Source organism: Giraffa tippelskirchi, chromosome 3 (assembly GCF_054371585.1).
Source record: "Giraffa tippelskirchi isolate mGirTip1 chromosome 3, T2T-mGirTip1v1.2.pri, whole genome shotgun sequence".
Classification (NCBI taxonomy): Eukaryota; Metazoa; Chordata; class Mammalia; order Artiodactyla; family Giraffidae; genus Giraffa; species Giraffa tippelskirchi.
In genome coordinates this window covers 157258615-157284794 of record NC_137277.1, presented here as the reverse complement: position 1 = coordinate 157284794, position 26180 = coordinate 157258615, and the positions used below count along the sequence as shown (strand labels likewise).

Below are 26180 nucleotides of genomic sequence, written 5' to 3'. Positions count from 1 at the left end.
ATGTACCAACTTTGACAAAGAGTCACAAAGATATAGAGACAGAATTCAACATGATTGTGTTATAATCAAGTGTTCATTGGCCATTATGGAGCATAGAGAAGCCTGTGATAAGTTTCTTCAATTGAAGAGACATAAACATGATGCTTACTTTTTTTCTAGAAAGCAATTCTTTTATTTTGATCTCCTCCTCCAAGAATATTATCATACCTTGTGGAACAAACAACATCCTATTTGTCTTGACCATAAGCATAAACCCATTCCAGTATTCTTGCCTGGGAAATCCCATGTACAGACGAGCCTGGAGGGCTACAGTCCATGAGGATGCAAGAGTTGGACACAGCTTAGTGACCAAACCCCAAGCACAGTAAGCATAAAAAACTTTCAAGTTGCTGCTCATTCTCCAAAACAAAGTCATTTACTTTATTTCAAACTGACAGCAGTAATAAACCTCATGCTTACTATGTCAACACATACATATGTACTCTTAATCCTTACAACAATCCCATGAGGTTCTAATATCATTCTCTCTGTCTTCAGTTCAGTTCAGTTCAGTCACTCAGTCATGTCTGACTCTTTGTGACCCCATGAATCGCAGCAGGCCAGGCCACCCTGTCCATCACCAACTCCCGGAGTCTACCCAAAACCATGTCCATTAAGTCGGTGATGCCATCCAGCCATCTCATCCTCTGTCGTCCCCTTCTCCTCCAGCCCCTAATCCTTCCCAGCATTAGGGTCTTTTCCAATGAGTCAACTCTTCGCATGAGGTGGCCAAAGTATTAGAGTTTCAGCTTCAACATCAGTCCTTACAATGAACACCCAGAACTGATCTCCTTTAGGATGGACTGGTTGGATCTTCTTGCAGTCCAAGGGACTCTCAAGAGCCTTCTCCAACACCACAGTTCAAAAGCATCAGTTCTTCGGCACTCAGCTTTCTTCACCGTCCAACTCTCACATCCATACATGACTACTGGAAAAACCATAGCTTTGACTAGACGGACCTTTATTGGCGGAGTAATGTCTCTGCTTTTCAATATGCTATCTAGGTTGGTCATAACCTTCTTTCCAAGGAGTAAGCATCTTTTAATTTCATGGCTGCAATCACCATCGCAGTGATTTTGGAGCCCCCAAAATTAAAGTCTGACACTGTTTGTACTGTTTCCCCATCTATTTCTCATGAGGTGATGGGACCAGATGCCATGATCTTAGTTTTCTGAATGTTCAGCTTTAAGCCAACTTTTTCACTCTCCTCTTTCACTTTCATCAAGAGGCTCTTTAGTTCTTCTTCGCTTTCTGCCATAAGGGTGGTGTCATCTGCATATCTGAGGTTATTGATATTTCTCCCGGCAATCTTGATTCCAGCTTCTGGTTCTTCCAGCCCAGCATTTCTCATGATGTACTCTGCATATAAGTTAAATAAGCAGGGTGACAATATAAAGCCTTGACATACTCCTTTTCCTATTTGGAACCAGTCTGTTGTTCCATGTCCAGTTCCAACTCTTGCTTCCTGACCTACATACAGGTGTCTCAAGAGACAGGTCAGATGGTCTGATATTCCCATCTCTTTCAGAATTTTCCACAGTTTATTGTGATCCACACAGTCAAAGGCTTTGGCATAGTCAATAAAGCAGAAATAGATGTTCTTCTGGAACTCTCTTGCTTTTTCGATGATCCACTGGATGTTGGCAATTGGATCTCTGGTTCCTCTGCCTTTTCTAAAACCAGCTTGAACATCTGGAAGTTCACGGTTCGTGTATTGTTGAAGCCTGGCTTGGAGAATTTTGAGCATTACTTTACTATCGTGTGAGATGAGTGCAATTGTGTGGTAGTTTGAGCATTCGTTGGCATTGCCTTTCTTTGGGATTGGAATGAAAACTGACCTTTTACAGTCCTGTGGCCACTGCTGAGTTTTCCAGATTTGCTGGCATATTGAGTACAGCACTTTCACAGCATCATCATTTAGGATTTGAAATAGTTCAACTGGAATTCCATCACCTCCACTAGCTTTGTTCGTAGTGATGCTTTCTAAGGCCCACTTGACTTCACATTCCAGGATATCTGGCTCTAGGTGAGTGATCACACCATCATGATTACCAGGGTCATGAAGATCTTTTTTGTACAGGTCTCTGTGTATTCTTGCCACCTCTTCTTAATATCTTCTTCTGTTAGGTCCATACCATTTATGTCCTTTATCGAGCCCATCTTAGCATGAAATGTTCCCTTGGTATCTTTAATTTTCTTGAAGAGATCTCTAGTCTTTCCCATTCTGTTGCTTCCCTCTATTTCTTTGCATTGATCACTGAGGAAGGCTTTCTTGTCTCTCCTTGCTATTCTTTGGAACTCTGCATTCAGATGGGAATATCTTTCCTTTTCTCCTTTGCTTTTCACTTCTCATCTTTTCACAGCTATTTGTAAGGCCTCCTCAGACAGCCATTTTGCTTTTTTGCATTTCTTTTCCATGGGATGGTCTTGATCCCTGTCTCCTGTACAATGTCACGAACCTCTGTCCATAGTTCATCAGGCACTCTGTCTATCAGATCTAGTCCCTTAAATCTATTTCTCACTTCCACTGTATAATCATAAGGGATTTGATCTAGGTCATACCTGAATGGTCTAGTGGTTTTCCCTATTTTCTTCAATTTAAGTCTGAATTTGGCAATAAGCAGTTCATGATCTGAGCCACAGTCAGCTCCCGGTCTTGTTTTTGCTGACTGTATAGAGCTTCTCCATCTTTGGCTGCAAAGAATATAATCAATCTGATTTTGATGTTGACCATCTGGTGATGTCCATGTGTAGAGTCTTCTCTTGTGTTGTTGGAAGAGGGTGTTTGTTATGACCAGTGCATTCTCTTGGCAAAACTCTATTAGCCTTTGCCCTGCTTCTTTCTGTACTCCAAGGCCAAATTTGCCTGTTACGCCAGGTGTTTCCTGACTTCCTACTTTTGCATTCTCTGTCTTACATATGAAGAAACTTGTCACAAATATAAGGACTTGATGGATGTCATCCAAGCAGTAGAAGTTCAGGATCCTAATGTGTACAGTCTCTCTGTGCTATTCATACTATTGCTTCAAAGTGATTGGAACATGTTCTTTTCAATACAGTTGTTTCTCTTGGTATCAACCTCAACCTCTGAGATACATGTTGTTTGGAAAGCTCCCTAGGTATTTTCTTATAAAATCCATCTCCCAACCTGCCCCATACCTTTTCTCCCCTCCATTCTCATAAGGTTGTGTTATAGAAAAAGGCAAAAATAAAGACCTTAAGAATTTTTTCCTTTATATGAAAAATATGTCTGTAGCTCAGTAGAGAGGAGACAGAACTAAAAAGTTTAAGATTAAATCAACTGATAGATATTGAATATCAGTATTTTGTTTATGTCAAGGAACAATATCTTTGGGACTTTCTTGGTGGTCCAGTGGCTAAGATCTGCATTCCCAATGTAGGGGGCTAGGTTCAGTCCCTGATCAGGGAGTTAGATAACATGCTGCAACTAAGAGTTCAGCGCTGCCAAATAAATAAAACATTTCTTTAAAAGAAGGAGCAACATATTTAATGTGTGTAAAGGAGGCACTTTTTTTTCAATGTACACTTAACAAAATGGTCAAATCATAACTTTGACATTTATACTTTTACATGACAAATTCGTTACTATTATTAAAACAGGGAAATTTCAAGAAAATCATTTTCCTTCATTAACATGAAATGTTATAAAGGCCAAAGGCTTGAATCTTTCTTTTTATAATGATTATCGAATTCCAGTTTTCTGTTCATTTTAATTTATACTCAGCGAATGGAATTCATAATAAAGGTTTGAGTTAACTGAATGGAATTAGTAGAACAAGTGAAAACCACATGAGAAATTATTTGGCCTTTAGTCACCATTTCTTATTCCACATTATTATTTAAACAATGTTATCTGTGTATTTCTTTTTACTTTTTCATGTCTTTGTTAAAAGAATTGTTCTTAAGTATCATTTCATTTTTAGGCATTAGAAAGCCTCATTTTCATCTATATTTTTCTATTTTTTCAGTGGTAAATTCAAATATGTGAAAATACTGTTTTCCCCCTTCTTTCCTATAAAGCTAGTTTGTCTTATTTTATAGTTAAAAAGTAAATTCAATTTTAGGTTCTGTGTCCAAGTTACATGGTAAGGGAACATTTTAAAGTGAATTTTAATCAAAGGTTGTTTTGAGCATGTTTGTTGGACTTTGAAACCAAAAAGTAATCCAGTTTTTAAATAGAGACTCCTTGCTCACTAGCTGAGAGGCTTATTGAAGTTCTGAATATCTTGACAACTTTCCTTCTTCATTTTTAAAATAAGCACAATAGAATTTACATGATTGTTAGGCAGTTTAAAAAATTGCAGCATATCTGAAGTGCTAGGCAAATACTTATTACCTTCTTTTAGAATCACCCAAATCTTATTTTTAGTTGTTTCCTTGTCAATATAATAAACTATTACATTCTTTTATAAAATTCTCTACACATTATCTATGAAAAACCCATTGATACAATCACTGCTTGACAAGCAAATTATTTCAGATGATGGGTTCTTATAGTAAATAAGTTATGAAAGTTATTTTTATTATGCTTTTCATTATTTCAAATTCTGTATGTATTTTGATAAATTATAATCTTAAAACAATGCATCAGCTAAAAATACAGTGTTGATATTTATCGAGCAAGGTGATAGTTATAAAGGCAAATAATGCTAGAAAACATTCAGCTAATTTATATTTTTGTTATTGTTGTTAGATGTCCTCTTAATATTATCTCAAAGACTTTAATCAAAGTAATATACCCAAAACACTTACTTTAGCATGACATAAATATGAAAACATGAGAATCTATCTAAACTTCTGCAAGCTGAAGTTCTCTGTATCTATAAAATGGGGACAAAAAATTCTTCACAGAATATTGTGAAGATTGACTTTTTAATATATCTAAGCATATTGTCCATTGAAGGATTGCAGTAAGTGCTCAATCGAGTTGAAATAAATAAAAACCAATTACTTGTTCAGAGCTTATTATATAGCAAGGGAGTCTGCCACTGTCATTTGTGTTTTGGGAGAGAGATTGGTTTCTCAGGTAGAGCTAGTGGTAAAGAACCTGCCTGCCAATTCAGGAGACATAAGAGATGCAGGTTCTATCCCTGGGTCCAGAAGTTCCTTGGAGGAGGGAATGGCAACCCACTACAGTATTCTTGCCTGGAGAATCCCATGGACAGGGGAGCCTGGCAAGCTACATATACCCATAGTGTCTCAAAGAGTCGGACGTGATTGAAGTGACTTAGCATGCACGCAAGGACAGAATGGGAAACCTTTAGCAGTTCAGTTCAGTTCAGTTGCTCAGTTGTGTCCAACTCTTTGTGACACCATAGACGGAAGCATTCCCAGGCTTCCCTGTCCATCACCAACTCCCAGAGCTTGCTCAAACTCATGTCCATTGAGTCAGTGATGCCATCCAACCATCTCATCCTCTGTCATCTGCTTCTCCTCCTGTCTTCAATCTTTCCCAGCATCAAGGTCTTTTCCAATGAGTCAGTTCTTTGCATCAGGTGGCCAAAGTATTGGAGCTTCAGCTTCAGCATCAGTCCCTCCAATGAATATTTAGGACTGATTTCCTTTAGGATGGACTGGTTGGATCTCCTTGCAGTCCAAGGGACTCTCAAGAGTCTTCTCCAACACCGCAGTTCAAAAGCATCAATTCTTCAGCACTCAGCTTTCTTTATAGTCCAACTCTTACATCCATACATGACTACTGGAAAAACCATAGCTTTGACTATACAGACCTTTGTTGGCAAAGTAATATCTCTGCTTTTTGATATGCTGTCTAGGTTTGTCATAGCTTTTCTTCCAAAGGGGAAACCTCTATAGTGGAGACAAAGGTATGCCCTGATTGAAGGCTATTGGCTTGGGGAATCAATAAAAGGGCTAATGAAAAGCAGGGCATCCTGTGGAGTGGGATGCATATTTGTCTTTATCTGGTTGGCTCTAAATTGAAAATGGGGACAAAAATTAGAGAAGCTGCTAGTTATTAATCAAATCCTGGTCGCTTAGGGCCAATTGTTAACAGAAGTTATTATTTAGCTTCCTGGATTGTGACTAAAGATAACAATCAAACTTCCTGGAAAGTCTGATTTATAGTTGACTGTCTTCCTGGGCTGTTTATTCTAGCTATGGTTTCCTGGGCATATTGCTGTAAGTATGAATTAGACTGCTGGATTCATATATGATCCTACCATTGTCTGTTTATATATTCAGTCTATCAAGAGGTTTTAAGTTCCCTTATTCCTTTCTTTTCTCTTGATATATTTATTTAAATGCATAGTGCCTTATATTTTCAATTAAATATTCAATATGATTTTGGACTTTCTTCACAGATTTTTTTCTGTTTACATGGATAAGTTTTGTCTCTTTCTTTTGAGTTACCTAGATTTACGTTTGTTTAGTATCATGAGTTGTACATTAAAGGCAACAGCAGTGAAAAAGAGTGACTAGTAAATTGATGATGCTGCTAAAGATATTTTAGTTTTAGTGATAACTTCAATTTAATGTAAAAACTTCAGTGGATTTTTATAGAGGAGGATATATTTCAATTGTTGCAGGATCATTCAGTCATTTGTGGTGAAGAGTTTTAAAAATTAAGTGTGTCCCACCTCTTTCAAAGCACATCAGTTAACACATCAAGTATCCAGGCCAGGGGAAGATAGAGAAATTGTAGCTGCTCCACATTGGTACATCAGGTGATCCATAATAGATCTAGCATTACAATTTAAAGTTTTCTCCACTTCTTTCCAACCTGCTAAGAAATAACTTTATTAACAGATTTGCTTTTTTCCTCCTTTGTTTGCCCTTTCTCTTCCAGGATGGGTATATAAATGAATTGAAAAACTGGAAAAGTATAGGCAGGAAAAGTGAAAGATGAAGAAAGATAAAGGGGGTTGATATTTCACAAATTTGATCAGCTTCTAAATAATTGAATATGGACTGAATATTGACTGCTCAGAAAATATAATTCTATAAACTTTATTTTGTACCTCTATCACTGTACTATCAGTTAAGATTTCATAACTTTGATGAAGATATTTTAGCAAGGTTTCCACATGCATTGTAATTATCTGTGAGATTTTAACTAACCATCAGAAAAGAGAGAAAGAAAAGAAGGAAGGCAGAAAGATAATGAAATATAAGCAATCTCTGGCCTTCCTGTAGGATTTTTGATACTGTGCTATATATGCTTCCTAATGATGTATAAGCTAGTAGAAATTAAAGCAAGATGAGAATGCAGAAGAGGTAATGTCATTTAAACTACAAGATTTTCAATTGAATTTTTCTTTACAATTTAGGAAATCAGAACTTTGACTTATTATTTTATGAAACAAAAATATTAATATCAACTGAAACTTATTGAGTTCTTACTATAACCCAATTACTACAGTATAACTACACTTAGTACTGTTTTAAATTAAATATTTCACAAAGCTATGAGGTAGGTAATAATATATATCCCATTTTCAGAGCTAAGGAAATTAAAATGTGGAGAGGTTAGATAATTTACCAATGATAAGAGACAAAGCTATTAATTAATTAAGTTCAGCTTCCAATACTGCGGCTTAGGATCCATATTCCTAAAATAACAGAGGGGCTGGGGGAAGGAGGTTCCTCAATTCAAGTTGCTATTGAACTTCTTACAACTTATGGAACTAACACTTTTCATTTCCTTAATGGTAATTGGATAAAAGAAACTAAGTTGGATGTCAGGAATCTCACCTTCTAGAACTCTTTGACACTTCAGCCCCAGTCATATTACTTAATCAGATTCAGTTTCTTTACTTCAGTGATGAGAAGATTGAACTGAATCACATATAAACACTTTCTAGTTTTAAAGCTATCTTTCCATTGGATGGCTTTTCAAAATAATCATTTATTTTATGTAATTATGTTATATTTTCTTTTAGAAAATGTTTAATTGAAAGATACCCCAAAACATTTTGGGTTACATCTATACAACACTTTTTTTTTTTTTTTCTCCTTATGTGATTGATTATAGAAGAGAAAAACCTAAGGACACAAGTTAAGGAAGCATCTCATAGCTAAATGATGTAGTGGGAGAATTTTGTGATGATACAACAAGGTTATTCTGGTTGCAATTTACCAAGGATCAATAGCAATTCTAACAACAGCTGCTACTTGATGATAAATGATTGTAGTCTCAGGATATTGCTTTTACATTTCTTCCAAAATATGTCAAGGATTCCTGCACAGTATCTTTGATATGATATTTGGGTAGTGTTTTTTTTTTTTTTTTTGATCTATCAAGCCAGGAGAAAAAGCTCTTCTTACTAAGATAGTCCATATCACTAGGTATTTTTTGCCCCAAAGTGTTGCCTAAGTGGTAATCTTTTAGTTTGTTAGGTTATTATGATGAAAGAGCAAATGAATTAATATAGTGCATGTTTATCTTGGGCCAGACACCGTGTTGGGCAATGAGAGTACAGAGGTAAGATCTACCTTATTCCCTCAAAAAATTCATATTCTAGTTGAGGAAATAATGTACTGAGGGCAATATGCCAGGTATTGTAGGAAAAAGACCAAATCATCTTAAGAGGCTATAGAAAGTCATTTGTGACTGTATCATTATTGGATCTAGCTTGGAGTAGAAGTGGAGTTTTGGTAGTGTGGGACTGAAATAGATCAGAAGGAAAGCAAAAGTCAAAACTAAACAAAAACTCTGACATGAACAAAGACATGATGGTGTATTTTTAAGTATACTTTAAAAAAATCTTCATTTTTGTAATAGTTCTATACCAACTCTTTGCCACCCCATGGATTGTAGCCCTCAGGCTCCTCTGTCCATGGGATTCTCCAGGCAAAAGTACTGAAGTAGCTATTCCCTTCTCCAGGGGATCTTCCCAATCCCAGGGATCGAGTGTAGGTCTCCTGCATTGCAGGTGGATTTTTTTACCGTCTGAGCCACCAGGGAAGCCCATTTCCATACTGTACATGCTTAATAGCTTTTATGTTATCAGAGGAGATCTGATGGACCTTCTCCCAGTTTTCCTATTTTTTATCAATGTAACGAAGGCTTGAGACATGGTTGTGAAATTCTCTCACTTTTCATTAAAACCATCCAATTCAAAACCAAATCCTTTCTGGTCTTCCTGAAAGACAGCTCTCAAATTCCTGTCTTATGTTTCTCCTGCCATTACTCTAATTGAGGCTCTCATCACTTCATAGGAATTACTAAAAAATCATTCTAACTAATATCTACATTTTTTTAAATTTTTGCAGATGGGCTGTTTCTATATATAGGGTTTAACGCATGAAAGACAGTATTGTGAATATGTCAAACACTTGATCATTTACTAGCACTAATTCCTTTCACTTTATTTTGTCCTCCTCTATTGAGAGTATGCCTTTTATTTTCAGCAATGGGATAAACTTGAATGATATATGTTATATGAGATTTCTCTTTATATGATATATAGTCCTATTGTCACTAACAGTAGGAGGAATTTTGAACATTCATCCTAGGAAATGCCTTGGCCATTCCAGTTGACCAGTCACTGCAATTTATTTTCCACTGCTCTCTAGCTCACACATACAAAATTGCCCAGAGCTGCAAGCATTATCCCTATCTTGATCTCTTTCAATATATAGATCATATTAGTGTTTTCTGTTTTAGTTTGGAAGTGTGGGTGGGTAATTGCTATATTTTAACAAAGAACTATTTTTCCTTATGTATTATAGATTCGTTTATTTGCTTTTTTTCCCCTAAATAAGAGCATAAGATCAAATTACATTTGTTTAAACTTTCAAGTTCTTGGAAATTATAGGGATATCAAAAATAATTCTGATCTCTCTGGTTTGCCACTAATTTGAGAGTATCTCTAAATCTCTCAAATGATTAATTTATCATCAAAATAGCAATGTCTTTTTGTGCAATGTCTTCTCTACCAGTGACTTTCTTAAAGTTTGGCTATATTATTTCATCTATACTACTCTTTGTAAGCTTTACTTTTCTTTAACAAAATACTTTTTTTTTCATTAGTATTATTCTTTTATTTCTCCTTGATTGCCAAAGGATTTTCATAGAATTTAGGTCACAGCATCATGTTAGACTTAATGATGTCTTTTATAATACCAGCTCTGCATTCTTCATATAACCCTATATGTAGGAATTACACACAAAAATTAATTACTTTTCAATTTCTCAAGTAAGAAAGACAATTTTTAGACTTCTTTCTCAAGTCTCCAGTTATCACAGAAATCACTTCACTTCTCGCAGATTTGGACTTGAGGTAGCACCTCCTTGTTATAGTATCTTATGATTTCCTCCATAGTTGTTTATTGTTTAGAAAATCTGCTCTTTCTGTTAGCAAATGAAAGATTTAAAACTAAATACTAATGCCTATGAATGCATGTTTGCAGATATAATAGAGGTGGTATGTTTACTAGAGCATGGTAATCAGAGTAATCTCTGCTCCCCGACCCCAGATGAAATGACAAGAATTTATATAAAGCTTCCCAGACTCAAAGCTGAGGGAGGAGAGGAGGTTGGCAGTAAATAAAAAATTTTTTTAAAAAATTTAAAAACAGTATGTTATTCCCTGTACATAAAACTCCATGGTTCCACTTACATACAGACCCCTGATTATTCTTACCACACCAACAATATAGTCTTCTTCCCTCTCATTTTCCATTTTTTCTTCCTTCTTTCCCCTTGTATTTATGTCCTTCTCTAGTCACTTGTTTCAACTAGATTTTCTCTGAATAAAAATATATCCAAATATGGTCCTTGTATATCAATCAACTCTTAGTAATTTGCATCACTGAGCTGCCTCATTGTAATATGAGGTGACATGTAAGTAATTATATATTCATAGAGTGCCAGAGATGCGATCTTAAAGGCTGTCTGGTACAAACACTGTCATCTAACAGATGTGTAAACTGATACTAGGGAAGATAAAATCCAAAACTTTGTGTCCTTTGCTGTTAAAGGAAAGGTGAGAAGCCATTCTCTGATCTCTTACTTCTAACATTTAATCCTTTATTGTTTCTATCTACTTTTTTACTGGTCAAAACATGGATATCTTGATGTTGACTTCAAGTCTAATGAGATTTAGCATCAAGTGGTTTAAAAATGTTCCTGCTGGGAGTGTAATGAGAGGCCAGAGACCCTGCTGCTGTTTGCCTCCTCTGTTTATTCTTCTGTGAGACTCCCTGTAATCAAGAGTTAATGGTTTAGGAGGATCAAATGGAACTGATAGAGCCAAAATCCAAAATCAAAAGGAAAAATAGGGAGCACAATGTCTGTGTTGGGACTCAGTAATTACATGCTTGAAGATAAAATGATCCTTACAAGTGTCATAAAACTTTCAAAATTTTCAAACACTAATTTAAATACAATTACCACTTATTGATCACAGATTTGTGTGTTCGGTTCAGCTCGAACTTCTGAGCTTTTAGGTTTATTACCTTAATCTTCATAACAAGAGTAAGCAGAATTTACCATTTGAATTCTACAGAGGAGAAACAAACACAGAGACATAGAAGCCTCTTTTTACTGAGGCTTCCACCTTATATGGTAAAAAGTGAGATTTGAACACAGAGATGTGTCATCTACAGTCTAAGTGTTTAACGCCCACCCTTCATTTGTTAAAGTAGCATGGAAAATCAATATATCATCTCCAAAAAATAATAACATATAAATAAAAGCCTAATAACTATTCAAACTGCTAAAAGCAGTACACATTTCTTTAATTTTTTAAATATTTGGAACAATCTTTATAAAACCATTTTTTACCCTAGCCTAGAAAGTCATATTTTGAAAAGCACTCACACCTTTTCTTGAACCCTTTGAGGATGCAAAGTCCACTACAAGCAATACATTATAAAAACAGAGTCACTTTCATTCTTGGCATACTCACAAATTAAATGGTAGCTTATAAAGTTTACAAAGGGCTTTGACATAGGTGGAATTTTATTTTCACACCAGAATCCCAGAGACACAGTATTTGAAATCCCTGACTTGATAACTTAGTGAGGTATTTATTAACTCAAGACCCAAACCAGTATCAGGCAAAACCAGTATCTGACTCCAAACTGAGTGACTCGACTATTAAATAATGGTTCATCTGAAAGCACTTATTGTCTGCATCACTGTTTCTTGCTTCTTCTCAGTACTGTACTTGGACACTGTCAAACAGACGCTTCTGTGATATGGAGACAAAGGACCATAGCAATATGGCTTGTTGAAGGCAAATCTAGCGTTAAAGAACATTTCAGTGATCTTCATGAAATTATTTTACACAAGCAATCAGATACCTTAAGAAGCCTTTTTAAACAATCAAAAGAGCTTCTTCCCTGCTTTGTTCAAAAGTGCTAAGGAAAAAACTCAGAACAAGAGAGGGAAACAAAGAGGAAGGAGGGGCCCCTAAGATATTTAGATTTGGAATGTTAATGAATGTTTTACCTAAATCACTTAGATGGTTGTTTTATAGTATTATTGCCACAAGATTCCCAGCTCCACTTTACATTATGGGAAACATCTCATCAAGAAGCTTATTCTTTACTGTAGGAGACCTGGAGAACACGATTGTGAGTTTCTTTACCCTTTATACAACAGAATTGGGAGATTATCATCAACTTTCTATTCATATTTTGTGGATGTTATCTAATTTATGTGTTTATATATTTATTTATTTATTTATTTATTCTGACAACTCCATCTTTGTCTGCCAAAGCTCCCTGTTCAAGCCAGATTGCTCTGCTGATTTCTCCTGCAAAGGTTTGAGAGAGAAATGTTCTATTTCTTTGTCAATAAGGATTGATGGCATTTTGAGAGGTGCAGAATATCCTTTGATTGCTCCATGAAACAGACTGGAAAAGATGTTTGTGGGTAGTGGGGGGTGGGCTCACTCATCAGCTTTCCTTTGTGCACTTGCTGCAGTTGCGCACACCCTCATCACAAGCATTTTGCATGCCTTTTCTCCTTCACCTGCCCAGATGAAATTTCCCATTGTAATTCTAACACACTAGTATTCTCAAGAGAGGCTAATGTGTGCACTGTAGTTCTCACTCAAACATTGTAGACAGATGGTTGTGAACCATCCTCTCATTATACTTTAACAAAGGCTGAATGAGAGAGGGATCCCCTGGAGAAGGCAATGGCAACCCATTCCAGTATTCTTGACTGGAGAATCTCATGGACAGAGGAGCCGGGCAGGCTACAGTCCATGGGATCACAAAGAGTTGGACACAACTGAGCAACTAACACTTTCATTTTCAGACCACCGTGGGAAAAATTCCAAATACTGTGGCCTTATCTCTTGTAAAATGTTTTGACAAAAGAAGTACTGTAAATTTGAGAGGGAAAGAAAATAGAAGCTTAATTCACATCAAATTTGGTTTGCTTTGTCCAAAAAGAATCATAGACATTGTTTAGTAACATCCATACTTCTTTTCCCTCTCTGGTAGGAAAGAATAATATTTAACATTCTTTGCATAATGGAGATGGTAAGATGTATACAATTAAAATTTATTCAGAGTTTGGTGTGATTTGTTCTTATTTAGAGCTAGGTACTATAGTTTTATGTTATACAGACTGAGCTTTTGAATATCCTGAGTTTAAATGACTAAACTCATTCTTTAACTCCTCAGTTCAGTCACTCAGTCATGTCTGACTCTTTGCGACCCCATGGACTGCAGGACGCCAGGCTTCCCTGTCCATCACCAACTCCTGGAGCTTGCTCAAACTCATGTATATGGAGTTGGTAATACCATCCAACCATCTCATCCTCTGTTGTCCCCTTCTCCTCCCACTTTCAATCTTTCCCAGCATTGGGGTCTTTTCCAGTGAGTCAGTTTCCTCGGATGGACCAGTGTTACAGCTCCATGTTACAGCTCAGTTTTATTTAGAAAGCAAAGGAAAATATATCCTTGAGGCATGAGGGTGGGCCAAACCAAAAAATGCAAAGAGGAGTCCCCTGGCCCAATTTTGGCTCCTCTTTTTATGTTTTTTTCTCCGGCCCCCCAGCCTGCCTTATGTAAATTGGGCTAGCCAGGAGGGCTGTTTGTTTTACCTGAGGTTCTCACTCAGGTCCTCAGACCTTCCTTTGTTCTGTTCCGCAGCCTTTTCCCTTCTTTGTCTTTTAGCCACCATCATTCTGGACTCCTTTTTCCTATTCTAACTGCCTAACACAAAGTTTGACATAAGTGATGGTTTTGAGAAAATCAACGGAATTTGGGTACCATTTGGATGTTGCAGAGTGAGATAGAGAATTCAAGGTAACACCAAATTTTCTCAATGAAAGGTTGAGAAAATGTCAATATTACTAGTAGTGTATGAGAACAGAGAATGTATAATAAGGAAATATATTCAATATTTTGGAATGTAAGTAAATGCAGATGTTAGATACTCAGGAATGTATGCCTAGAACTCAAGTGAAGTTGAATCTTGGTTTGGATGATTCAATTTGATTCATGATATATTGGTATTGTTCTTGAGAGTAGTTTTAGTAGAATATAGAACTAATAAAGAACAGAATATGATTGAAGATTAAAGGCAGGCAGTGGTAATTCTTTACTTTTTTTTTATTGTAAAGGGAAGAAATGGGATTAAATGTAAGCTCAGAGTGAAAGATAAGTCACAGGATGCTTTCTAGAATAATAGGCATTCAAATATTCTTAAAGTAGAGTGAGGCAGTGAAATCATAGAGACCGAAAATAATAGGATATGGGTGGAGAAAAGTCAAGAAGTAGTTAGCAGAGGATAAGGTCAATACATTTGAAGAAAATTTATCGTAGGCAGAACAATGTAATCATTGGCACAAGGAAATTTAAGAGTAAGATTTTAACCCATTGGTCAGACGGGTTTCTCTGTCTCTTGAACACTAGGTAAACTTTTATTCAACCTAAAGTTTACAAATGGAAGATGTTCAAACTACCTCTCATTTTTTTTTCTTTTAAATCATTGGGAGAAAATGTGTTTTTTTAAGTAATTTGGAAAACTTGCAGGGTGTGCTAGCAGAACATGGACTTGGAGATCTCACTTGTTTAAATCTGGGCTTCAGTACTTACTATTAATAGTTTTGTAAACTTGAATGACTTCACCTCTTAGTTTCCTTTTCTCTAACTCTAGGGTCAAATAATACCTACTGTTGATTTTTTTAAAGTGCACAACATGAGAGTTGCGAGTTAAGATTTTTTTTGTGGCATAATGAGGACTGCAGCTTGGGACACTGCATTTCAGATAGCTATGAGAAACAGCTGTGAGGAGATGAAGGGGGAGATAGGATATATAGGAGTTTTGCAACAAAGGGCAGGTAGTCAGGTAGTCGGAAACATCAAAAGATTACTGTTAATTAAAGAAACCAGATTTGTCAAGGAATTTAGCTCTTTTCTTGTATAGGCAGATGCAAGAGTCTGGGCTCACTGATATCAGTCCTTTGATATGCACTTCAGCTATCTGGGATCAGTTTCCTGTGTTTTCACATCCTGAGTTTTCTCAGCGTTCACTGTAGGGAGTGGCTGCAATCTGTTAGCTGCTAGATGGTAGGTATTCTTTTCCTCCCAGAGTGTCCTCAGGGTTCACAGTGGGGAATGACTGCAGTCTGATGGCTGCTAGATGGCAGGTATTCTTTTCCTTCCTGAGTTTCTTCAGGGCTCACCAGCTTACTTGTAGAACTGCAATTGCTAATAACTGTGATATCCTTGTTACTGATAGGGCAGGAAACATTCCATTTCAGATGTCACTGGGCAATGTGAGTGATTGTTGTTTAGTTGCTAAGTCATGTCTGACTCTTTTGTGACATGATGGACCGTAGGTGGCCAGACTCTTCTGTCCATAGGGTTGTCCAGGCAAGAATACTGGAGCAGGTTGCCATTTCCTTCTCCAAGGGATCTTCCCACCCCAGAGACTGAACCTGGGTCTCCTGTACTGACTGGTAGATTCTTTACCACTGAGCCACCTGGGAAGCCCATCTGAGTGATACCAAGGAAGAGTGTTAGTGCTGGTAACTGCCTGTGAAGACTATAGATAATAATCACAAGGATAAGGACCTTGTGTGTGGGTATCAAAAGAAGATGCCATGATCTGAAAGTTTACAGCTTATTAATCCTGGATTTGATGCCTGAGCTGAATCATGGAATGAATATTTTCCACTAGAAAAAATATTCCAAAGAAGCCTTCTGGATGCACAGGATAGGAGATGGAGTAGCACTGCTCTTGATTACCAGATTTCTGATAAAGAATAAACCATAGGGAACATTCTCTGAAAAGTGAGGGGAGAATATGGGAGAATCTAGGTATTATGGAGCCAGTCATATCATTGGGAGTAGGGGTTGAGCCTCTTTAAGAAAAATAATACAAAATAAAAATCTTAAAAAAAAAGAAAGGATATAAACAAACTTATTTACAAAACAGAAACAGACTCACAGAGAGCAAACTTATGGTTACCAGAGGAGAAGGGTGTCAGGAAGGGATAGTTACCGAATTTGGGATTGACATGTACACACTGCTGTTTTTAAAATGGATAATGAACGATTTCCCTGGTTGTCCAATAGTTAAGGCTCTGTGCTTCCAATGCAGGGGGCACAGGCCTGATCCCTTGTCAGGGAACTAAGTCCCCACATGCTGTGTGGCCAAACAGAAGAAAAAAGGCATAAAATGGATAACTAACAAGGACCTAGTATAGAGCACAGGGGGGTTCTACTCAATATTATATAACAACCTAAATGGGGAAAGAATTTGAAAAAGAATAGATACATGTATATGTATAATTGAATCACTTTGCTGAACACCTGAAACTAACATAGCATTGTTAATGAACAATACTCTAATATAAAATAAAAAGTTAAAAATAATAAAAATGTTACTTTTTAGAAGTTTACCAAATTTCCCAGGCCCTGAAAGAGGTGATGCAATTGAAGAGCCTGAAGCTTTAAGCTTTACTGCTTCAAGGTAAATTCGCTCTGGGTAGAGAAGGTAATGTCATATGCAGGAGTAAATACTGCTGGGAATGTATGTGTTCCAAGTATCAAATAGCACTTTAGTGAAAACTTCCTCTGGGGCTCCCAGTATTTGGAAACTCAAGATGGATGGGGTGGGCCCCAGAAATTCAATATAATAACAAAGTGGCGCTTCCTTCCTCCCTTCTGGAGGCAGATGATCTAGCATTTTTAGAAATTGTATTTGTGGGCTGCTAAACATTTTATGAATGTTCACTTGACCAAATGCTTAGGATGAGTTGTTTTTGCTCTTCTCTTGACTAGAATTTCCAAGCAGGAAAATATGGAAGTATTTCAAAGCAAATAATTCACAACTGGGCTTATATCAAGCTCTCGTGGAAATATCTTCTCCTCCTGCATAACTGACATTCAATATGCTTTTGTATGGGAACAGGCTGGATTAAAATATCCTGAAAGTGCTGTCAGTGTGCTGATTTTATTTCTAACTGCTTTGGTTACCTTTCAATAAGAATTTAAGAAATCAGTCTTAAATGATCAAAACATTCTCTTCTCATTTATTGTTTTTGGCAAAATCTGAGCTACTAGGTATATTTTTAACATTTAGACAAGTAAATTTGGGAGAAATCCCAAATTTGAGAGAAGTGAGAAACTAATACAATTATTTGATTATGTATTTAAGGAGCTTGCATTCTAAAAGATAATATTTATGAAAATAAACAATGTCTAAAATTCTTGGGTATATATTTACAAATAAAAATAGTAATGGTTTTTATGAGAGCCTGGGGAGTCTAACATTTAACACTTACGGCATCAAAGACAATCAGCCACACTCTCCTTTGTGATTATATTCATTAGATCAAGTATTAATATTTTCTTTTGTCAGAACGTAGCTGCACCTTTGCATAACATTTTCTTTTAGATGTGACAAATAATAATTGTGCTAGTATTAATACATAATAAAGGACCAAGTGGCCTGGAAAATAAACCAGGGACTTTTCTTGTCTGTCTAGCACTTTTTTTGTTGTTTGTTTGGTTGACCTTGGGAGAAAGCCTGGGGTATACAATATGTGGAAAAATTTAATCTATTTTATTTTTCCCAACTCCAAGTCATTTATCAAATTATTTCAAATTGCAAATCTAAGCACTTTTCTATAACTTAGCAACTTTCTTTCCAAGAGGTGTCTTTCTTAAAAGTGTTTAGGATACTTTTAAAATCTATAAAATGCTTCAAGTCTTAACTTTTTAAAACAGTGACACATTGAAATTCTCTCTCCACCAAATGGGGTAGGAGAATTCAAACATTTCTTACATTAGTATGTGCTTCTCTTAATGTGTCAGTTTTCCCTGAAAACATCAACGATCTCAGGGAATAAAAAAAATTTTAAGCACACATTCCGAACTGAGGACTTCTCCTTGGCCTCTTAGCAGTGCCTTAGCGTGAATTCTGAGACATATGAGGTGTCTGTCTGAATCAGTACAAATGATTCAAGAATATCAAGGCCAACATGTGCTCTGCAGAGATGGGAATTTCTAATGTTTGGCTTTCATTGACTCTGACACCCTCATCATCAAAAGAAAACAAAAGTAATGAAGATTTTATTTCAATTTATCATAATCTCTGTTAGGTCATTCAGTTAATTTTATTTTAGCTGCTTAAGAAATTTATTATTGAACATTTAATATGTACCTTTCTGTGTCTAAGTGCTGAAAGAGTTCTGGAGGGTCTTGCTTTGATTTACTGCTGCACTAAGAAAAGCATATCATTATTTTTTTTTTATTTTCAAAGAAATGTTTTACAATGACCTTTATATGATGTGCTAACCTATATATATATATATATATATATATATATATATATTCAAATGAAACATAAATTATTTTTTATTTGTATCAATAACACTATCCCCTTTTGATAGTGTTTTCAAATGGCATTTATGTGTGTGCAAGTGCTCAGTCACTCAGTCGTGTCCAGTTCTTTGTGACCCCGTGGACTGCTGCCCACCAGGCTCCTCTGTCCATGGAATTTTCCAGGCAAAAACACTGGAGTGGGTTGCTGTTTCCTACTCCAGGGGATACTCCCAACTCAGGGACCGAACTTGTGTCTCTTGTGTCTCCTACATTGACGGGCAGATTCTTTACCACTGAGCCACCTGGGAAGCACTTCAAATGACATATGTGATACTAAGGCTGCAAAATGAACTCTGTCATCACACAGATACAAAAGAGGTAACTGTATACTTTTATTCTGGTATACAAGAAACATATGCTTGCTTGGTTTGCAGCATTTAGTATAGTTTTGTATGAGTGATACTTGGACAAGTCACCCTCCAGCTGTAATTTATTTTTTAATTACTAGAAAAAAACACCATATTGCACATTTATATAATACATTTTTTTCAAATACATTTACCATGAACATGAACTTATAAAACTCATAAAGCAGGCAGACAGACATTATTATTTCCATTTTACAGATGAGGACATTAAGCTTTGAGTAAAATTTATCTACAGCAGCAGAGCTGGTTGGTGGCATTGCTCTTCCCTAATCAAGAGCTGTCCTTCTGTAGCTTCTTCCCTTCCTAGAGACTTAGAATTTCATTTATTTATAACTTTAATTTTTCTATACTGTGTTTTAGTTGCTCAGTCATGTCCAACTCTGCAATCCCTGGACTGTAGCCCACCAGGCTCCTCTGTTCATGGGATTCTCCAGGGAATAATACTAGAGTGGGTAGCCATTCCATTCTCCAGGAGATTTTCCCGACCCAGGGATCGAACCCCAATCTCCTGCATTGCAGGTGGATTCTTTACCATCTGAGCCACCAGGAAAGCCCATCCAATACTGTTTAACCATAATTATTCTTAAAAAAAAAAAAAGAAAGGCCTTCTGAAAAAATTTTAACAATTTTTAATGATTCTTCCTGTCTGTTATCCACAGAAATGTAGGTGGATGGTATGTACAACTTAAAATGAATACTTGCAGGGATCTGTGTTTGAGCTTATGAGCCAAAACTACACTTTTCATCTGCCTACAGGCAATTTATCCTCAGCGTTTGTCTTTCCTATTGTTCTTACTTAATTTATATTCTTCAGGATAAAGCAGAAGCTGAGTTTCCTAGACCTCCAAAGCATTAGGAAATACATAGATGTCTCAAGGGAATGTTGTCATACAAGTGATAGAATCCTGATGTTTTATAACTAGATGCAAAATATCCATTGCATCTGGAACCACTCATTATTTGTAAAAATACATTTTTTGGCCATTAGAATTAAGACTTTAAACAATGCCTGTACTAGATAAGATATAATATTCAGATGATTGTATTGGGATTCAGTTTCAATTTTGGACTCGCCCTGAGTATCTGCAGAGTAAAATATGTGCAATATATAATTTAAAGAATGTTAAAATACTTTATTCTTTAAAACATATCCCACTGCCTGAGGTCTTGAAAGTGAAAAATGTGAAAGTGTTAGTTGCTCAGGCCTGTCTTACTCTTTGCGACCCCATGGACTAGGACTATAGCCTGCCAGGCTCCTCTGTCCATGAAATTCTCCAGGCAAGAATACTGGAGTGGGTAACCATGCCCTTCTCAGGGGATCTTCCCAACACAGGGATCAAACCAGGAAGGCCCTGAGATTCTCATTAATAAAGTCAAACTTGAAGTTTAAATATCTTTTCCATCTATCCATCCTTTGATTCAATACCTTTTACTAAATATTCATCACATCTATGTTCTTGACCTGTGCTAGGTATGAAGGATATAATAGTAAATTTAAGTCTTCTTCTAAATAGCCTGGGGCTTTGGCTCAGATGTTAAAGAATATGCCTGCAATGCAGGATGCCTGAGTTAGATCCCTGGGTCAAGAAGATCCCCTGAAGAAGACACTGGCCACCCATTCCAGTATTCTTGCTTGGAGAATTCCATGAACAGTGAAGCCTGGTGGACTATACTCCATGGGGTCACAAAGAGTTGGACACAACTGAGCAACTAACACTATCACTTTCTTCTAAATAGACTCACAATCTAAGAAAGACAGCAAACTAATGAAGTAAATAAATAATTAGAATAAAGTTGCTAAATTACTCATATGGGGTGCAGAATAGGTTCTTGATAGATATTTTTGAATCAATTATTACATGTAAACAGGGCAATGATAACATTCCATGGAATTAATATGTAATCAAGATGGAGATACTAGAAAGAAATGTTTAGGAAACAATTGGAACCTGGACAGATAACTGGAGGTAATAGAAGTCATGGACCATCAGGAACTGCTGGTACTTTTTTTGACTGGAGGCATATGATGAATAAGCAGAAAGACAAAGCTCGAAAAATTGGCAGGAGCCATAGCTACCAAAAGCCTTCATGCCACAAGAAATTGAGATTTGTTTTAACCTGAAGCCAAAAGGGGTCTTATAGGTTTTTAAGCAGGAAATGAAGTGTGAATGTTAGATTGGAATGAGGAGATCAAGGAGACCAATTAGAAAAATATTATAGTAGTTTAGTCAAGAAATGTGGTCATCATTAAGTTCATCGCGTGTGCTGTGCCTGTTTTCCCTAGAGTCCTGGTTTACTCCTATTACTCCTGACTTAATTATTTATAGCATTTTGTTTTATCCTCAAAATTTCCCAGTTAGAATGCTAAATGATTTCGCATCTTAAAATCAGAACTAAAAGAGTATCAATGAAGATAGAGAAAATGGTTGTATTCTTGAGGTATTAAGATGTTTAAATGGGTAGACGTTGGATGCTTATGAAGAATGAGATAGAGGTGAAGTCAAAGATGACACTGAGATATTTAACTTACACAAGTAGATAAGTTGATACTATTCACCAAGCCAAGAAAGATAAGAGAATTCCATTTAATGTCAGGAGAGGTGATGTTCATTTCAGTTTTGGAAAAGTGACATTTGAAAAAGCATGGAACATTCCAGTGGAGATGTCAGGTCAGCAGCTAATTATGTGTGTACAGATTGGTACTAAGTAGTTCAGTGTTAGGTGAGGTGGGACTATTTATGATCTACTACCACCAAGTTGAGAAAATTCCCCCAAACTAATCAGACTAGATGGATGCCTTTAGCCTAGCTACAGCCAAGTCTCTGAGAAGAGGATAACACTGTAGATAAGAGAGGAGGTTTTGGAATATGAGTTATTGACTCAAAATGGTGCATCTTTTATGAGATGATGCAATAGCCCCATTTCCTATAGAACCAGAACTAGAATCAGTGGACTCTGGCATCTGTTAGGGAGCAGTAAAAAAAAATATGGGCTTGAAATTGAAAGGGAAACATGATAATCAGACTTTGCTTCTTTAGAGTTTCACCTGGCTTGCCCCGACTCAGTTATGCAGACATAATCTAAGAAGGATACCAAGCAGATTGTTTTTGTTTCATAGTAAACCATAAAAGTATTTTTCTAATTTGGCCTATTGATTTTTGTTGTTAGAAACTAGATGTGTGACCTTGAGCAAAGTCACCTGCCATTTCTATTACCACAGCTGAAAATAGGGAGAAGGAGATTGGGTGATCTCTGGCATCCATGCCAGATTTAAATTAGACACTCTAGTTTCTGGTCTATTTTATTTTTGGCTTCATATTTTTTATTAAGTGTTAGCTACTTTAGAACTTGAAAGAAAATTATTATGACCATGGTTCTGGCTAATATAGGTAGCAAACAGTTTAAATAGGAAACTAAAAATATTGGTCTTTTTTTTTTTACTGCAGAAAATTCCAAAGTGGTTCACAAATAGATGTAGGAATTCTTTGTATGTTTTTATTCTTCCTTTTGATATGCAGCAAAATCACATTTGGGGAATTTTAAAAAATGGTATAAACGCCTTAGACTATGGGCAACCAGTTGCTGTGGGGGAAAGTTTTTTTCTCTTGGGGTACTGCCTTCAATCTGATATTCATTTGGGCTCAGATCAGTTGTAAATACCAGCCAGTTTCTGTGAAATGTAACTGGTGTTTGCTCTGGGCTGATGGGACAGCCATGTACTGTTTGCTCTGTCAGTAGCTGTACTGGAGTATGCACAGTACATTATTCAGATCAGCTCGCACAAACCAGATGTCCTAATTCCAGGTGGACGGTTAGAAATCTTTTTACTTACAGCAACAGCTGAACCACTTCGGAGCCTGAAGAGCAGTAGTTGGACTGATCCACCATTGTTACAAATTCACTTTTCTCTGATAAACAATTTGCATAAACTAGCATAACTGAAGGTATTTCCAACCTGATCCATGTTGAAATGATAGGAATATGGAAAGCATTATCTGTATTATGTTAAATTGTTTGCTTGTTGCCAACACTTATCATTTAAGACACTGAATAAAATCTACATGCCAAAATCACAGTTATAAAATTTGCAGTTGTATTTTCTATATTATTTGTTTCCATCTCCCAATACATGACCTATGCCCTTCATATTTTTTATATTCTCACACACAGATTGTTCTAAATACTGTCATAGTTATTTTGAATATCTAGAAAAACTTTTATGGCTTGGATTATTGCTAAAGAGAAGGTTGAAATATAAGGTGCTTTGCTGTTGCCTTATTATTTCTAAGTAAATAGTATAACTCCAAATAACCACAAAAGAAACATTTCCAAGTGGAACTCTCGTAAATGATGCTTTAATGAATACGATTTACTTCCTGATATATAATATCCACATGTGAAAAAGAGAAGAAACTAAGCAAAACTAAGCCCACAAATAAACTAACAACCTATAAAAGAAAATTTGTTAGTTTGAATGAAATAAATAAAACTTTGTTATCTTGTTTTAAGCTATTAATTTTCCTCGTGTATGTATGAATACACACATATATATATATATATATATATATATATATATATATATATATATATATATATATACACACACACACATATATGCACATGTGTGTAGATCAGTTCAGTTCAGTTTAGTCCTTAGTCATGTCTGGCTCTTTGCGACCCCATGGACTACAGCACGCCACGCCTCCCTGCCCATCACCAACTTCCAGAGTCTACCCAAACTCATGTCCATTGAGTCGGTGATGCCATCCAACCATCTCATCCTCTGTCGTCCCCTTCTCCTCCTGCCCTCAATCTTTCCCAGCATCACGGTCTTTTCAAAGGAGTCAACACTTCACATGAGGTGGCCAAAGTATTGGAGTTTCCGCTTCAACATCAGACCTTCCAATGAACACCCAGAACTGATCTCCTTTAGCATGGACTGGTTGGATCTTCTTGCAGTCCAAGGGACTCTCGAGAGTCTTCTCCAACACCACAGTTCAAAAGCATCAATTCTTTGGCGCTCAGCTTTCTTTATAGAACAACTCTCATATCCATACATGACTACTGGAAAAACCATAACCTTGACTAGACGGACCTTTGTTGACAAAGTAGTGTCTCTGCTTTTTAATATACTGTCTAGATTGGTCATAACTTTCCTTCCAAGGAGTAAGCATCTTTTAATTTCATGGCTGCATTCACCATCTGCAGTGATTTTGGAGCCCCAAAAAATAAAGTCAGCCACTGTTTCCACTGTTTCCCCATAAATGTGATTTAAGTAAATCTTTATCAATAGTATAAAAGGAAACATATTATACCCAGACCAAGTCTTAGCATTTCAAATTCTAAAGTAATGGCATTCATGACATTCAGAGTGCCCATAGTTTTTTTTTTCATTTTGCCTTATAGAATACTTAATTTTTAAGCTATTTCTGTAATTTCCATACATTATCTAATTATATAAATAGAGGTGAGTACTATGAAAGTGAAAATATGTCCATTGACAATAAGCATGTGCATAATTGTTGTTTAGTCACTGAATCATGTCTGACTCTTTTGCAACCCCATGAACTGTAGCCCACCAAGCTCTTCTGTCATGTCCATGGGATTTCCCAAGCAAGAATACTGGAGTGGGTTGCCATTTCCTTCTCCAATCAGTCTTCCCAACCCAGGGATCCAACCCATGTCTCTGCATTGACAGGTGGATTCTTTACTGCTGAGTCACCAGAAAAGTCACATCCAGATGTGCTCTTGCCTCCCCAGAGCACAATCATTTATTGCATACAGACTAAGGTACTCCACAGATATTCCATTTAGAGAAAAGGGAAAAAAGAAAAAGAAATTCATACACTTTAAAAAGGTTTATGGGAGAAAAGTTTGCAAGATTCTTTTGTTTTAATGTTAATCATATTTTATAATATTTAGCAATCAATGATATGGACTTCAGGCAGAATAGTCACTTTACATACATGTAATTTGATAGTTGGAATTGATCTTTCCCTTTACTTTTATTATAGCCCATTTTCCTTTTGAGAGCTAAATAAACTGAGGGTTCAAGTTCAGTTCAGTTCAGTAGCTCAGTCATGTCCGACTCTTTGCGACCCCATGAAATGCAGCATGCCAGGCCTCCATGTCCATCACCAACTCCCAGAGTTTACCCAAACCCATGTCCATCGAGTCAGTCATGCCATCCAACCATCTCATCCTCTGTCATCCCCTTCTCCTCCTGCCGCCAATCCTTCCCAGTGTTAGGGTCTTTTCCAATGAGTCAACTCTTCGCATGAGGTGGCCAAAGTATTGGAGTTTCAGCTTCAACATCAGTCCATCCAATGAACACCCAGGACTGATCTCCCCTAGGATGGACTGGTTGGATCTCCTTGCAGTCCAAGGGACTCTCAAGAGTCTTCTCCAACACCACAGTTCAAAAGCATCAATTCTTCAGCGGTCAGCTTTCTTCACCATCCAACTCTCCCATCCATACATGACCACTGGAAAAACCATAGCCTTGACTAGACAGACTTTTGTTGGCAAAGTAATGTCTCTGCTTTCAAATATGCTATCTAGGTTGGTCATAACCTTCCTTCCAAGGAGTAAACATCTTTTAATTTCATGGCTGCAATCACCATCAGCAGTGATTTCGGAGCCCAAAAAATAAAGTCTGACACTGTTTCCACTGTTTCCCCATCTATTTCCCATGAAGTGATGGGATCAGATGCCATGATCTTAGTTTTCTGAACGTTGAGCTTTAAGCCAACTTTTTCACTCTCCTCTTTCACTTTCATCAAGAGGCTCTTTAGTTCTTCTTCACTTTCTGCCATAAGGGTGGTGTCATCTGCATATCTGAGGTTATTGATATTTCTCCCGGCAATCTAGGTAATTGTTTAAAAATCTCATGGTTCAATGTCAAAAGTTCAAGAATACAACCCTAGAGACAGA

General features: G+C 36.6%; 1 protein-coding gene across 2 annotated transcripts in view; it reads left to right on the top strand.

The window, feature by feature from the left end:
* The window catches only part of ERBB4 (erb-b2 receptor tyrosine kinase 4), a 1244626-nt gene that overhangs the window by 1203646 nt on the left and 14800 nt on the right, over positions 1 to 26180 (top strand). The window lies entirely within an intron of this gene.